The 14120-nt window shown below is 41.5% G+C and overlaps 1 pseudogene; it reads left to right on the top strand.

The window, feature by feature from the left end:
* The first annotated feature begins 10781 nt into the window (after positions 1–10781).
* On the top strand, positions 10782–11407 carry LOC127136463 (nucleolar complex-associated protein 3-like; annotated as a pseudogene).
* The last annotated feature ends 2713 nt before the right edge of the window (positions 11408–14120 follow it).

The following is a 14120-nucleotide window of genomic DNA, read 5'->3' as shown; positions in this document are numbered from 1 at the left end:
CACAAAATTTTATGAGATAGCATTGGCGGCCGGAGTGGATCAGGCTCAGGAGCTCCCGTTGTTCCGAAGATTATTTCCCCATGCTTTGCTCGGTAAAGCAAAAGATTGGTACTTAGACCAAACACCAGCCGTAATGACATACTGGAACGTGTTAGAAGAAAAGTTTATGGAAAGATTCTTCTCCCATAACCGGTTCATGGAATCAAAGACGGCCATCTCGGTGTTTGCACAAGGAATCAATGAATCCTTAAATGAAGCGTGGGAAAGATTCAAGTCCATGCTTAGGAAATGTAAAGGGCATGGATTTGATGAATTGACTCAAATCCATATCTTCAAAAATGGACTTCAACCAAATTGCAAGACGTTGTTGAATGCTACCTCGGGTGGCTCTTTATTGTCAAAAAGTGCCGAAGAAGCTACAAACATTATAAATCGAATGGCTCTAAATGATCTTCAGAGTCAAAGTCGAGGCAACTCTTTGAAGAAGTCGGGAGTGCTTGAGCTAGGGACGAACGATGCCATCCTTGCCCAAAACAAGCTCATCTCACAACAAGTGGAACTCTTAACGCAACAAATTAAAGAGTTGAGAGAACCGTCTAAAGCTAAACAAATAGCTTGTTGTGAGCTTTGTAAAGGTGAGCATGACACCGGATTCTGTCCACCTCCGGGATTCGAAGATGTAAACTACATGGCAAACCAAAGGGACTACCAACCGAGACAACAACAACAACAACAACAACCTTATCAACCGCACCCTCAAAATCAACAACAACATTACCAAGGGAACCAAGGGTTCCAACCTAGGAGTAACTATTACCATAACCAAGGTTATGGAGGTGGTTCTTCTAGCCGTCAAAACCCTCCCCAAAATCCTTATATACCTCAACAACAGTCGGTCGTAACTTCTAAGTTGGAAGACACATTGACGCAATTCATGCAAATGTCAATGGCAAATCAAAAAAGCAACGACGCGGCCATAAAAAATCTCGAGACTCAAGTTGGGAAACTTGCTAAGCAACTCGCGGAACAACAAACCGGTCCTTCCTTTTCGGCAAATACGCAAACAAATCCTAAGGAGCATTGTAAGGCGGTCACAACGAGAAGTGGGAAGGAGTTGATGAGTGAGAATAACAAAAGAGTTGAGAGTGAACAAAGAGAGAAAAAGAAAGAAAATGAGGAGGAAATATTGGAGGAAAATGTTGATGGTGAAGTGGGGGAGTGGAGTGAAAAGGAAGAAGTTGAAAATAAAGAAAAGAATGGTGAAGTTGAAAAGAAAAAAAGTGTGGAGATTGAGAAAAATACGATTGATGAAGTAAGGGGGGAGGAAGTGGAAAAGCCTAGATGGAGGAGTGCTAGAGTTGCAAAGGGAAAGGAGGTAGTGAGCACTACTCCAATCCAAAACCTACCTTATCCTCATGCCCCGTCCAAAAGAGAGAATGAACGGCATTACGCCCGGTTCATGGATATTTTTAAACAATTACAAATAAACATTCCGTTTGCCGAAGCCTTGGAGCAAATGCCCAAGTATGCCAAGTTCATGAAAGACATACTTACAAAAAAACGGAGGTATACGAAACCGGAGACCATCGTCCTTGATGCGAGCTGTAGTGCCATTATTCAAAGGACGCTTCCAAAAAAAGAGGTTGATCCGGGAAGAGTTACTTTGCCAGTTAAAATTGGAGATATCTATGTCGGGAAGGGACTAATTGACTTGGGGTCGAGCATTAATCTTATACCTTTGTCTATTATAAAGAGGCTTGGCAACATCGAAATTAAGTCCATCCGAATGACGTTGCAATTGGCGGATAAGTCGACAACCCATCCTCATGGGGTAGCCCAAGATGTTTTGGTTAAAGTCGACAAATTCTTTTTCCCGATCGATTTTATTGTTATTGATATGGAGGAAGATGATGATGCTCCGCTCATCTTGGGCCGACCATTCATGAAGACCGCGCGAATGATGATAGATGTTGATGACGGTTTAATGAAGGTCAGAGTCCAAAATGAGGAAGTAACATTCGATCTATTCGAAGCAATGAAGCACTCAAAAGATAGAAATGATAGCTTTCGCATCGATGTGACCGAAGACGCTATTTTGGAAGTTTCAAAGCATATTCATGAGATATCTCCTATGGAGTTAGCTCTTGACGACTCATTGGAGGTTTTCACCGTTGAAGAAGAGCTAGCTCTTGAGGAATGCTTAAAGGAACTTGATAGTTTAGACGACCTACAACCGTGGGAAGTAGAGGAAGAAGACTTGAAGAAGGAGGTTATTGACGAAAAAGCACCTATTGAATTGAAAACACTACCCTCTACTTTGAAATATGTATTCCTAGATGAGACCGAGGCAAAGCCGGTCATCATAAGCAACCTTTTGACAAATGAAGAAGAAGCCCGTCTGATCACCGTGCTAAAAACAAATCAAGAAGCCATGGGTTGGACTCTTTCCGATCTAAAAGGAATTAGTCCCTCCTATTGTATGCACAAGATTTTGATGGAAGAGGATTTCAAGCCGGTAGCTCAACCACAACGCCGCTTAAATCCTACCATGAAGGAGGTTGTTGGAAAGGAAGTTGTAAAGCTGTTGGATGCGGGGATGATTTACCCGATCTCGGATAGTCCGTGGGTTAGTCCTGTGCACGTGGTTCCGAAGAAGGGTGGAATTACCGTAATCCGAAATGACAAGGATGAATTGATCCCTACTAAAGTTGCAACAGGGTGGAGAATGTGTATTGATTATAGGCGGTTGAATACCGCGACTCGAAAGGACCATTTTCCACTCCCATTCCTGGATCAAATGCTCGAAAGACTCTCGGGCCAACAATACTATTGTTTTTTGGACGGCTACTCCAGGTACAACCAAATTGCGGTTGACCCGGCCGATCATGAGAAGACGGCTTTCACGTGTCCGTTTGGAGTGTTCGCATACCGAAAAATGCCCTTTGGGCTGTGCAATGCACCGACAACTTTCCAACGATGTGTGCAAGCCATTTTTGCCGATCTGATAGAGAAAATAATGGAAGTCTTCATGGATGACTTCTCGGTATTTGGTGGGTCTTTTAGTCTATGCTTGGCAAACTTGAAAACGGTGTTGGAAAGATGTGTGAAGACCAATTTGGTGCTTAATTGGGAGAAGTGTCACTTCATGGTGACCGAGGGGATCGTGCTAGGCCACAAAGTCTCTAGAAGGGGGCTTGAAGTGGATAGAGCTAAGGTTGAAGTGATAGAAAAATTACCTCCTCCGGTGAATGTGAAGGGCATCCGTAGCTTTTTGGGGCACGCCGGGTTCTATCGGCGCTTTATCAAGGACTTCTCAAAGGTGGCTAAGCCTTTGAGCAATTTGCTCGCTAAGGACCAGGTATTTCTCTTAACTGATGATTGTTTGCAAGCTTTCGAAACTTTAAAAGAAAAATTGGTTACCGCTCCAATAATAGTCGCTCCCAATTGGAATGAAAATTTTGAACTAATGTGTGATGCGAGCGACTACGCAGTTGGAGCGGTACTTGGCCAAAGAAAAGATAAAAAATTTCATGCGATACATTATGCAAGTAAGGTTCTTAACGAGGCTCAAATAAACTATGCCACTACGGAAAAAGAACTACTTGCAATAGTGTATGCGCTAGAAAAGTTTAGGTCTTATCTTATAGGGTCTAAAGTCGTAGTGTATACCGACCACGCGGCGATTAAATATCTGCTAACCAAACCGGATTTGAAGCAAAGGCTCATCCGTTGGATCCTTTTGTTACAAGAATTTGATGTGGAAATCAAAGACAAGAAGGGATCGGAAAATTTGGTGGCGGATCATTTATCCCGCTTAGTGAATGTGGAGGTTACAGCGTCTGAGAAGGAAATCCGGGAAGAATTTCCTGATGAAAAACTGTTTAAAGTTCAAGTTAGGTCGTGGTTTGCAGACTTTGCGAACCACAAGGCTAGTGGTTTTGTGCCTCCCGACCTAACTTCGAACCAAAAAAGGAAGTTTCTTTCGGATGCCAAGTATTATGTTTGGGATGACCCGTACTTGTTTAAGTTGGGTAGTGATAACCTATTAAGGAGATGCATCACTGGCGATGAAGCGCAGAGCATCCTTTGGCATTGTCACAACTCGCCTTACGGCGGACACTATAATGGGGTGAGAACGGCCACTAAAATCCTCCAATCGGGATTTTATTGGCCCACCATTTTCAAAGACGCACACACCCATGCGCAAAGTTGTGATAGTTTCCAGAGAAGCGGTGGGATAGGTAAGAGAGATGAGATGCCTCTCCAGAATATACAAGAAGTCGAAGTATTTGATTGTTGGGGCATCGATTTTGTAGGACCATTCCCGCCCTCTTATGGGAACGAGTATATGCTTGTCGCAGTTGACTACATTTCTAAGTGGGTTGAGGCGATTGCCTCACCTCGGGCGGACGCGAAAACGGTGATAAATTTTTTGAAGAAAAACATATTTTCCCGTTTCGGAACCCCCCGAGTGTTGATAAGTGACGGAGGGTCACACTTTTGTAATGCACCGTTGGAAAGCATTTTAAAACATTACGGTGTATCACATAGGGTGACAACTCCGTATCACCCACAGGCGAATGGGCAAGCCGAGGTCTCTAATCGAGAGATTAAGAGAATTCTCGAAAAAACTGTGTCTAATTCAAAAAAGGAGTGGTCCCAAAAATTGGATGAGGCGTTATGGGCATACCGTACCGCCTTTAAAGCTCCAATTGGCCTAACTCCCTTTCAATTGGTGTTTGGTAAAACTTGCCATTTGGCGGTTGAATTGGAGCACAAAGCCTTGTGGGCCCTGAAATATTTAAATTTTGAAAATGAGTTGGTCGGTGACAAAAGGAAGGTGCAACTACTTGAGTTGGAGGAGATGCGCAATGCCGCATATCACTCAAGTTGGTTGTACAAAGAAAAGGCAAAAAAGTACCACGACAAGAAGCTCCGAAGCAAAGAATTTGTGCCCGGACAGTTGGTCCTATTGTTCAACTCCAGGTTGAAATTGTTTCCCGGGAAGTTGAAATCAAAATGGTCCGGGCCATTTAGGGTGAAAGAGGTGAAGGAGTACGGGGCTATTGTCATTGAAGACATGGACAAGAAAGATAGTTGGACAGTGAATGGCCAACGATTGAAAGTTTATCTCGGCGGTCATGTGGATTGCGAGAGCTGTGCAATTCCGTTGGATGCTTCTCTGTGAGCATCACACCGTCGAGCTTAGCCGACGTTAAACAAGCGCTTGTTGGGAGGCACCCCAACATTGTAAGTATTTACTGCTTTTTCTGTGTGTTGTGATGGGATTCGTAGTGCTAACACCTTGCTGAATGAACCTGAACTGCTGCCTTTGAAAAGGCAATTGCTATCATGCTCACTAGGCGAGGCAGTAGCGAGCTGATTCGCTTGCTGCTCGCTAGGAGAAGCAGCAGCGAGCGCTGCATGACAGCACTTATTAAAAATCTCAGCAGGGCACTCATTTTGGCCCAAACACAACTTTTCTGTTTTTCAACTCTGCTGAGGAAAATTTTAACCGAGCACTCTCCTCACTCTCTCATTTTCATCTCTCTCACTAACACTCTATCCCAATTTGGAAGATTGCAAACCCTACTCCACTTCACATTTCAATCAATCCGTGTAACTAAGGTTTGCCCTACTACATTTTTTGTATGTTTGAACTCTGTTATTTTCGATTTGGATGTCAATTAGGATGAGTTGTGGTATGGGAAACTTTAGGTTTGCATGTGGGATTTTAGGTTTTGCAATTGGGGATTTTAGGTTTTGCAATTGGGGATTTTAGGTTTTGCATGTAAATGTGTAATCCCCAATAGCATAGAACGTTCGTTTAATTGATAAATCATTAGGTTCTGAAATTGAAACCATTAGAATGCGGGTTTTGGGAAGATTTCTCTGAAAATGCTGCAGAACCCAAAAACCCGTAAGGTTCGCTAGCACTCGCTAGGCGAACCAGGGGCGAGCGTTCGCTGCCACTTCGCTAGGCGAAGCAGCAGCGAGCATGACAGTTCTTTAAATTTTGGTTTTGCTGTCTAATCTGTTTGGTGTGTGTTGTTTCCTGTTATATTTTGCAGATGGAATCAAGGTCTGGAAATTCAAAGAAGAGGAAGGGAACGAGCACTTCCCGTCCAGTAACGATCCAATTTGATAACGACAAATTTGTCGGGGCGAAGCAGGCCGCCAGGTACATTGCTTTGGAGAAACGGAAAATTCTTCCGGAGAAGCGATTCCTCATCAACCCCCAAGGCACAAACAGAGCATTTGTCGGGTTGATAGACACTATGAAGTGGGATCGGTTAATTTCCCCACTTGAGCATTATGACATAGCAACGGTGCGTGAGTTTTATGCAAACGCACTGCCTGATGACGAAGAGCCCTTTACTTAGATATCTAGAGTGGCCGGCCGTCCAGTTGCATTTGATAGGGATGCCATTAACCGAGTCCTTGGTGAGCCGCTCCAGCTGGGAGCTGAGGAAAGAGACACATACCACACTGATTTACGGCTTCACCGAGATGTTGAAGCCATTTCTGCCGCCCTGCTATTAAGAGGGAAATCTGTTGAGCTGAACCCATCTGGGGTTCCAATGAGGTATCATAGGGAGGACATGACTCCCATGGCTCAACTGATACTGCTTTTGGTTCTGACAAACATCCAGCCAAAGTCCCACACCTCTACAGTGCCGATCCCAGTGGCACATTTGGTTCACAGTATCCTCTCCAACGTCTAGATCGATGTGGCGAGGATCATCGCTAATGAGCTTAAGTCCGTGATTGAGAGCGGGCTAAAGTCGGGGGCTCGTGTGAATTGTCCCCTAGCTTTCCCGTGCTTGATCATGCGTTTGTGCATTCAGGCAAAGGTGAAACTACCGTCTCGGGGTCAGGTAAGGATCCCGTCGCCTATCGATGACCGGTACGTGGCCAAATATTGCAGGGCCAAGAATTCCAGAGGCAGTGCAGCTGCAGAGAGTACCCGGGCTTCTGATGGTCCTGGTACTTCTACTCCTGGACCAGATCCCTACCTGCAGGTTGTGTGCGATTACAGTTTTGAATGGATGGCGGCAACCCAGCGTGCCATGATAGATATGCACGACTCTATGCAGCGGTTACAGCTGCAGGGAAGTGGTGCTCATGCCTTGATGACGCGTGAGCAGTTTCTGCTTAACGCCAACTGGCCTGTGGACAGGCCTGTGTATGGTGAGGGGGCGGGCGCTGGTGCGTCTTCTGGTGGTGCAGCTGATGATGATGATGATGAGGCTACCGGTTCTGAGGCCGGTAGTGAGGAGGATTCTGAGCCCTTGGAGGGTTAAGTTATTGTATTTTTCAGTTTTTATGTTTATTTCTATTGTATTTTCGGATTCTGTATTTTGACTTTGGTTTTGTACTTTTGGGGTGTTTTGTCCCCCACGAACAAATTTAAATTTTGAAGTTTATATTATTATTTATGTTTTAAATTTTGTTTGTTTAATAAATTTTTGGTTGATTGAGTGGCAAACCCTCTAGATTGGTTGCTCCTCAAAGAAGTACCCAATGAAGGTGCATCCGAGCTTGGATGACAATGATAAGAATAAACAAGTGAATAAGGCTAAGGTACATGGTTACCTCCGGCTAGAATTTTAGAATGCATTAAGAACTTTACTCTTTTTGGTAAATTGAATATTGTCTTTTTGCAACATAATTGAATGAATGTTTCATCTAGAACTTAAAACCACAAATTGTGAGGAAACCTCCATTGTACACTTAAATGCTGGATTCTAATAAGTTTTGTTGATTCATTTGATTCATGCTTTGTCTTTTATTATTGTGAATATGTGGAAGCAATTAGAAATGATCAAGGCACTTGTTTTCTATCGAGCACAACTACATCCAAAAACAACTTACCTGTGAGCAGAGAGAGTATTCGTTAACCCCTTTGAGCTTAAACAGTTGAATCTCAGCTTGAAATAAAGCGAGATTTCAAAAATCTTTTTTTTACAACCCGGAAAATCTTGATTATTGTTCTTTTGCCGTAAAAAGTTAAGAGCATTCACTTAGGGTGAGTAAGAAATAAGTTGGGGAGAATCGGTAAGTACCACAACTCTTGAAAAAAAAAATGAAAAACCAAGCAAGCATTGAAAATAAAAATATAGAAAAGAAACATCTGTTTTGTAAATATGATGTGAAAGAAAAGAACAAAAATAGAAAGAATGAAAATGAATGCTTGCTTGGAAGAAAAATAGTGAAAAATAAAAATTGAGTTGTGAAATAAGAGTTGTGAAGGTTTCAAATAAGAAACAAATGGAACGAAGTCGAGATGTGTGAATATGTGTACAGTGAATGTCTTTTTTGCATCGGCAATTTCGTTTTCAATGGTCTTAGAAATGACCCTTGTTTGTTAACCTGACCAAGCTTCAACCGAAAAGCCCTTAGTGATCTTCGTGCTTCCACATTACCATTTATAATTGTTAGACATTGTATGAATCGAATTGATTTCTTCATTATTTGTTAGAGAGTGAGATTATTCCCGCGGTTGCAAACGCGTAAATTCTTCATTCCTTATTCAAAGAGGAGAGATAGGGTGATTCATTCAGAATAATATTGTTGTAGATAGATAAATATTTCGCATAGCTATTAAGTTTTAGTTCTTGTGTATTATTTTATTCGAACCGTTGGAAACTTGTATATGCTGATTCGCTTGTGTTTGAGCCATTTTATCCAACTTCGGAGAAACCATTTTCTTAAAGCAAATCCTCTTGTCCTTCAAGAGACATACTTTTCTTGAGGACAAGCAAGAATCTAGTTGGGGAGAGTTGTTAGATACCCAAAAGTGCTTATTTGAGCTATCAAATATGGGTATCTTTCACTCCATTTCCTTGCTAAATTGTCAAAACCACCTTTGTTTTAGATGAAATGCAATACATTGATAAACGATCTTGGTACCTTTGATTTGTGTGTTATTGTGCAGGAAGAAGGCATGAAATAATTGAAAATGAAGACACAAGAAAGTTGGCAAAGGAACCAAATAAAACAAGCATTCATCAGCTTGCTCGCTAGGCGAGGTCTGTGGCGAAGCACTCGCTAGGCGAGCGTCTAGCGAGGGTCCAGCGAAATGCTCCAGGATTTTACAGTGACAAACATGACCAAACTCGCTAGGCGAGCTTCCAGCGAACGCTGCAGCGAACGCTTCCAGACTTGGTGAAAAGCGCAGCCAACACTCACTCGCCAGGCGAGGCTCTAGCGAGTTCCCAGCGAGCATTCCAGTAGCAAAACCTCTCAACCTCGCTGGGGCGAAGGTTGAAGCGTGTCCTTCGCTAGGCGAAGGTTTTGTTCGCTAGGCGAACATGACAGTCTGAGATAGGCTGTTTCTCTGGGCGCAGGTGCCTCATGTGCCACAATTAGACCCTCGCTAGGCGAGCCATTCTGCTCGCCTAGCGAGCATGACAGCCCAGTACAGCTCTATAAGTAGCAAGTGCCACTTTTTGGAGTCATACCTAGTTTTCCATACTTTTGCACTTTTTCTAGATATTTTTACAGCATTGTTTTAGAAGCTTTTGTGCCCTAAATTTCATTTCTCTTCATCTCTTAACCATCTTTTACAAAAAGAAGGTGGATTCCCATCCAATCTCGATTATTCGACTCGGATGTTGATCAACCTTCTTCCGAATCTTGCCGACCAAGCTACCATGAAAATGAGTAGCTAAGTCCTCCATTTGTCAAGGTTAGATGTAGATGATCACTAGCTTTGTGTGTAAATGTAAGGATCTTCATGTGTAAACTCTTTAATGGTGAATATATGATGAAAACTTTGTTCTTATTCAAAACTCTTTGTGTTGGTTTATGATCGAGAGATGTTTACCAACTCTTAACCTAGGTTTTCATCCAATCTTGTTTGTTAGCTAGAGATAGTAATGAATGATTTTGTTCACCATAAGGTTGAACCAAAAAGTTGTCATTTTGATAGGTTGTGTTAGAGATAAACAATCGATCAAAATGGGAAAACTCACAATGTGTGTTCGAGAGAAACACATTGGGAGGACTTTGTGAAATAATTTATCATCTAAAGGAGTTTATAAGATTGTTGACCGAACAAATACATGCAAAGTGATCGTTGAACCCTAACTTTGGCAATATTTCTCAAATATTCAAACCATAACTTTTACCGCATTTTATTACATTTTTATGCAAGATAACGTGACAACAACCAAAACCCTATTGTTACCTAAAGCTAGAATTAATACAACCATCGAACGGCGGTGATATCTTACAATCCCTGTGGATACGATAACAAAAACCCGACACTTAAAATTACAACTAACACCCGCAAAATTTAAGGACTTTCTACAGGAAGTTTTCGCAGATTTGGCATCATTTTTCCGGGCAAGTCTCTGGATATTTCAGTAGGAGTGAAAAACTTGTGTATCTTCTGGTAGTAACATGGAACTGTTTGATGCATGCTTAACCGGAGTGTCTAAATCACAAGCAGTACAACATCAGTCCAAGCTTCTAGAAACAATTTCCTCTCTTACATCAAAACCACTGGCAAAACTAGCCACCGGGATCAGCAAGCTTTATGAAAACTTCAGTCAGAAACATGAAATGCATAGTTGGACAGAAAGATTTAGGCTTTGGCTAAAGGAACTGTCAGCTAATATTACTCAAATACACCTGCGAAAAAAATTAACGATTAACTCCAACAGCATTCAAAGGCACTCACTGTAATATGTGTTGAGAACAAATTTCATCGTATCCGGTTAAGATTAACTGCCTTAGATCATAGACATGATTTCGCTGCACCTGATTAAACAAATAACAACACATCTGAGAAGTTTCCTAAATGTCTGACTGTATCTGAACGCCTCCAATGTTGCATCGTTGCTTTTAAAGTGATGAGAACCAATCTTGATGCCTTACAGGACTTCAATGTCCATCTTTACAATCTCCTACTTGAATACAGACCTGGAAGAGATCAAGAAGAGGTGTTAGCAGAGGCTTTGAAGATAACGCTGTGCGACGATGGGTAGCATGACATGCAAAAAGTTGCTGCTTTTATAAAACGTTTGGCTACATTGTCACTGTGTGTTGGATCTGCAGATTCTATGGCGGCCTCGGTCACAGTAAAGCACCTTTTCTGAAAAATATCAAGTGCAAAAATTTGTTGGAAAATGACACTGGAGGGGGCTCTGTTTCTGGCACAATTCTGAAATATCTACCATATGCGACGGATCCTATTTTAAGCGGCGCCCTTGCCTCTGTACTTTGGGAACTGAGTCTTTTGTCCAAACACTATCATCCAGCCATATCGACAATGGCAACAGTCCTTTCAAGCATGAGCACTGAACAAAACCAACTGTTCCTCTCCAAGTCTTCTCCTCAACTAGCTTTCAGGGACATGTCTGTTGACCAAGAACTATGCTTTGAAAAGGTGGCAGTCTAAAATTAAACAACAAAAAGAGACGATCAAATCGCAATGCTACAAACCAAAGCCATGTGAAAAACAAAAGCTCCTCATGTTTTCACCGAATTCACTGCAGTAAAACATAGCATTAGCAAAGCGTTAAAATTCAAGAAATAATCCCAAATGAAATGGAGACAAAAATTCAAAGGAAAAGCACAGGCTCAAATTACCGTTTCCAAATCTAGCATCAAACAAGACGATCCGATTCTGAGCACATCAAAAGGAGTTTGCAGAGATACTCTTTTGAACTCCATATACCAATCCGAAACCCTAAAGCTGTGGACATAAAGGAGGGAGAGGGATCAGAGCACAAAAAGAGGAGGAGGAGGGGTTCGGCGGCTACGAAATTTCTCATCAATCTCACAGTATCCTTTCGCACAGTGCATTAAACTCAATCGAGTGAAATTACCTGAAGCGACGACTGCGAAGAAAAGGAGGCGGAGGCAGTTCAGAGGAAGACCAAATCGACCAAATCGTCGTCGCGTCCGCGGGTTCACAGGTTATCACTCTCTCTTTATGCATGACGCGTTCGACTGTTTACCGCTATTTGTTTGTCATTATTCGAATCCATCACCGATATCACCCTTTTTGCCATTCGCGCTTTATAATTGAAATTGGAAGCGAGGACCTTGGGGTTATTTCGTGACGCTTCTGTACGGTTTAGGTGTTGTTGTTCTGAAAAAGGGGGAGGGAGTTCTGATTTGGGAAAGAAGGAGACGGTGGCTCAAACAAATCCAGTTTTGGGTTTATTTTTTTTTTTACCTGATTTGTCATGCTGTTGGGCTTCGATTTCTAACGAACCAAACAAACCCAGACAGTCTAAGAGGCTATTGGGTGTTCATTCGGCCCAAGTGTTTGTGGCCCATGCTGACTTTTTTTTTATTATTTTATTTCATTTGGTTCTTTGGTTATACGATTGGGTCGTTGTTAGGATTACAAGTGACCATCGGTGGCCTAGTGGAGGGGAAGTGGTCTCACCTCCCTTTGGGTAGTGGGTTCAATACCCATATATAGCATTTATTTCTTTAGCATTCATTTTTTTCATGTTTATGTTTTATTATAATTTCTCCTATACTCGTAGTTGCATTATTGTTTAATAACACAAATTTGGTTTTCCTTTAATTTCATCATCCATTCAAAGCCGCTTTAAACTATTAAAATCATACTTTTCTCTATTCAATATCGAGCCCATTTCCATACCCTTGTAAGTCGATTGCTTTTAAGCATCGCCATCAACCTCACATAGCTTACTCTTGGGCTTTCTTACAATGAGCCGGTTCTCTTGCACTTACACTCATACATTGCATTATTTGTTGTTTGGGCCCGATTTAATTATTTCATGATTTTGAATCCCCATTTGACAAAATGTACCCCACTCCCCCGATGTGTAATAATTTTGTATTGTTTTATTTCTTTATTTGTTTGACTGTTAGTTAGATATTAACACAAGAATAAAATCAATTATTTCCAAAAAAATACAAAAATATGACTCGATCCAACGTCGAGTATTTTCTCAATAAACAAATCAATTCATTTCTCCCCCTATTCTATTCCATTTATTTCAAACTTCATCAAACGCTTGATTCAACGTCAAGCCATTTTTCTAATAAAAACTCAAAAAAATATTAATTTATAGTTAAGACCTTTTCAATAAAGATGGAAGTGGAACGTGGTGTATACCGCGCACTCCTAAGACTAAGATTCGAGACGTATGCCTCGCTTATCTTAGCTCTCGCCATCATCCAAATTTATCCACTTTGTTCTCTCTCAAACACTCATTCAAATTTCTCTTAAACGTCCATCAATACTTGATCTAGTGTCAAGTCATTTTTACAACAAAACTCAAAATACCTAATTCTTATTTAACACTTTTTCAATAAAGGTGGAAATGGAACATGGTGTATACCATGCACTCCTGAGATTAAGATTCGAGATGTATGCCTCGCCTATCTTAGCTCTCGCCATCGTCTAAAATTGTCAATGCGGTTTCTTCAAACCCTTTCTCAATCAAATTCCAAAATACTTAATTCCTATTTTAACCTCTTTCAATAAAGATGGAAATGGAACATGGTGTATACCGTGCACTCCTGAGGCTAGGATTCGAGATGTATATCTCGCTCATCCAAGTTCTCGCCATCACTCAAAGTACATCCAACCAATCAAACTCTTTTCTCGCCGCCGTGCGATAATCAAAAAACCTTTTTTAAATGGAAGATATATTGTCTTAAGTGATACAAAACAATGTTTCGGCCATGATTGTTGAGTAGAGATAAATGACGCGCTTTTCCGAATGTAGATTTATAAATCCGTCCGATGTGTGGTATGCGTCCACTCCTCATCTGTTTTGGGTAAAACGATGTTTTCGTCGGTTAATACCATATAGCTTTCGCTAAAATCGACCAACAAACAAACATTTTTCTACCCAGAACTAGTAAGCCTTGATTTCTCTTTTGAGATACGTAGGAGCAGGATTCGTAAATCTGTCAGGCCCACTAATAAAAAACTTAGGTTTAGTCCTTCGTTAAAAAATCCAAAAAATTTCTTCTCTCTTATATTTTCTTTCCCACCTAATAACTTGAAAAGCCTAATATTTTAACTAACCCTAAGCACACAACTGACCTAATGGTTCCCGTTGAGTACAACGGACGTGAGGGGTGCTCATACCTTCCCTTTGCGTAATCGCCTCCCGCAC

This window comes from Lathyrus oleraceus, chromosome 4 (assembly GCF_024323335.1).
Source record: "Lathyrus oleraceus cultivar Zhongwan6 chromosome 4, CAAS_Psat_ZW6_1.0, whole genome shotgun sequence".
Taxonomy (NCBI): domain Eukaryota; kingdom Viridiplantae; phylum Streptophyta; class Magnoliopsida; order Fabales; family Fabaceae; genus Lathyrus; species Lathyrus oleraceus.
This window is presented reverse-complemented; position numbering and strand designations above follow the sequence as displayed.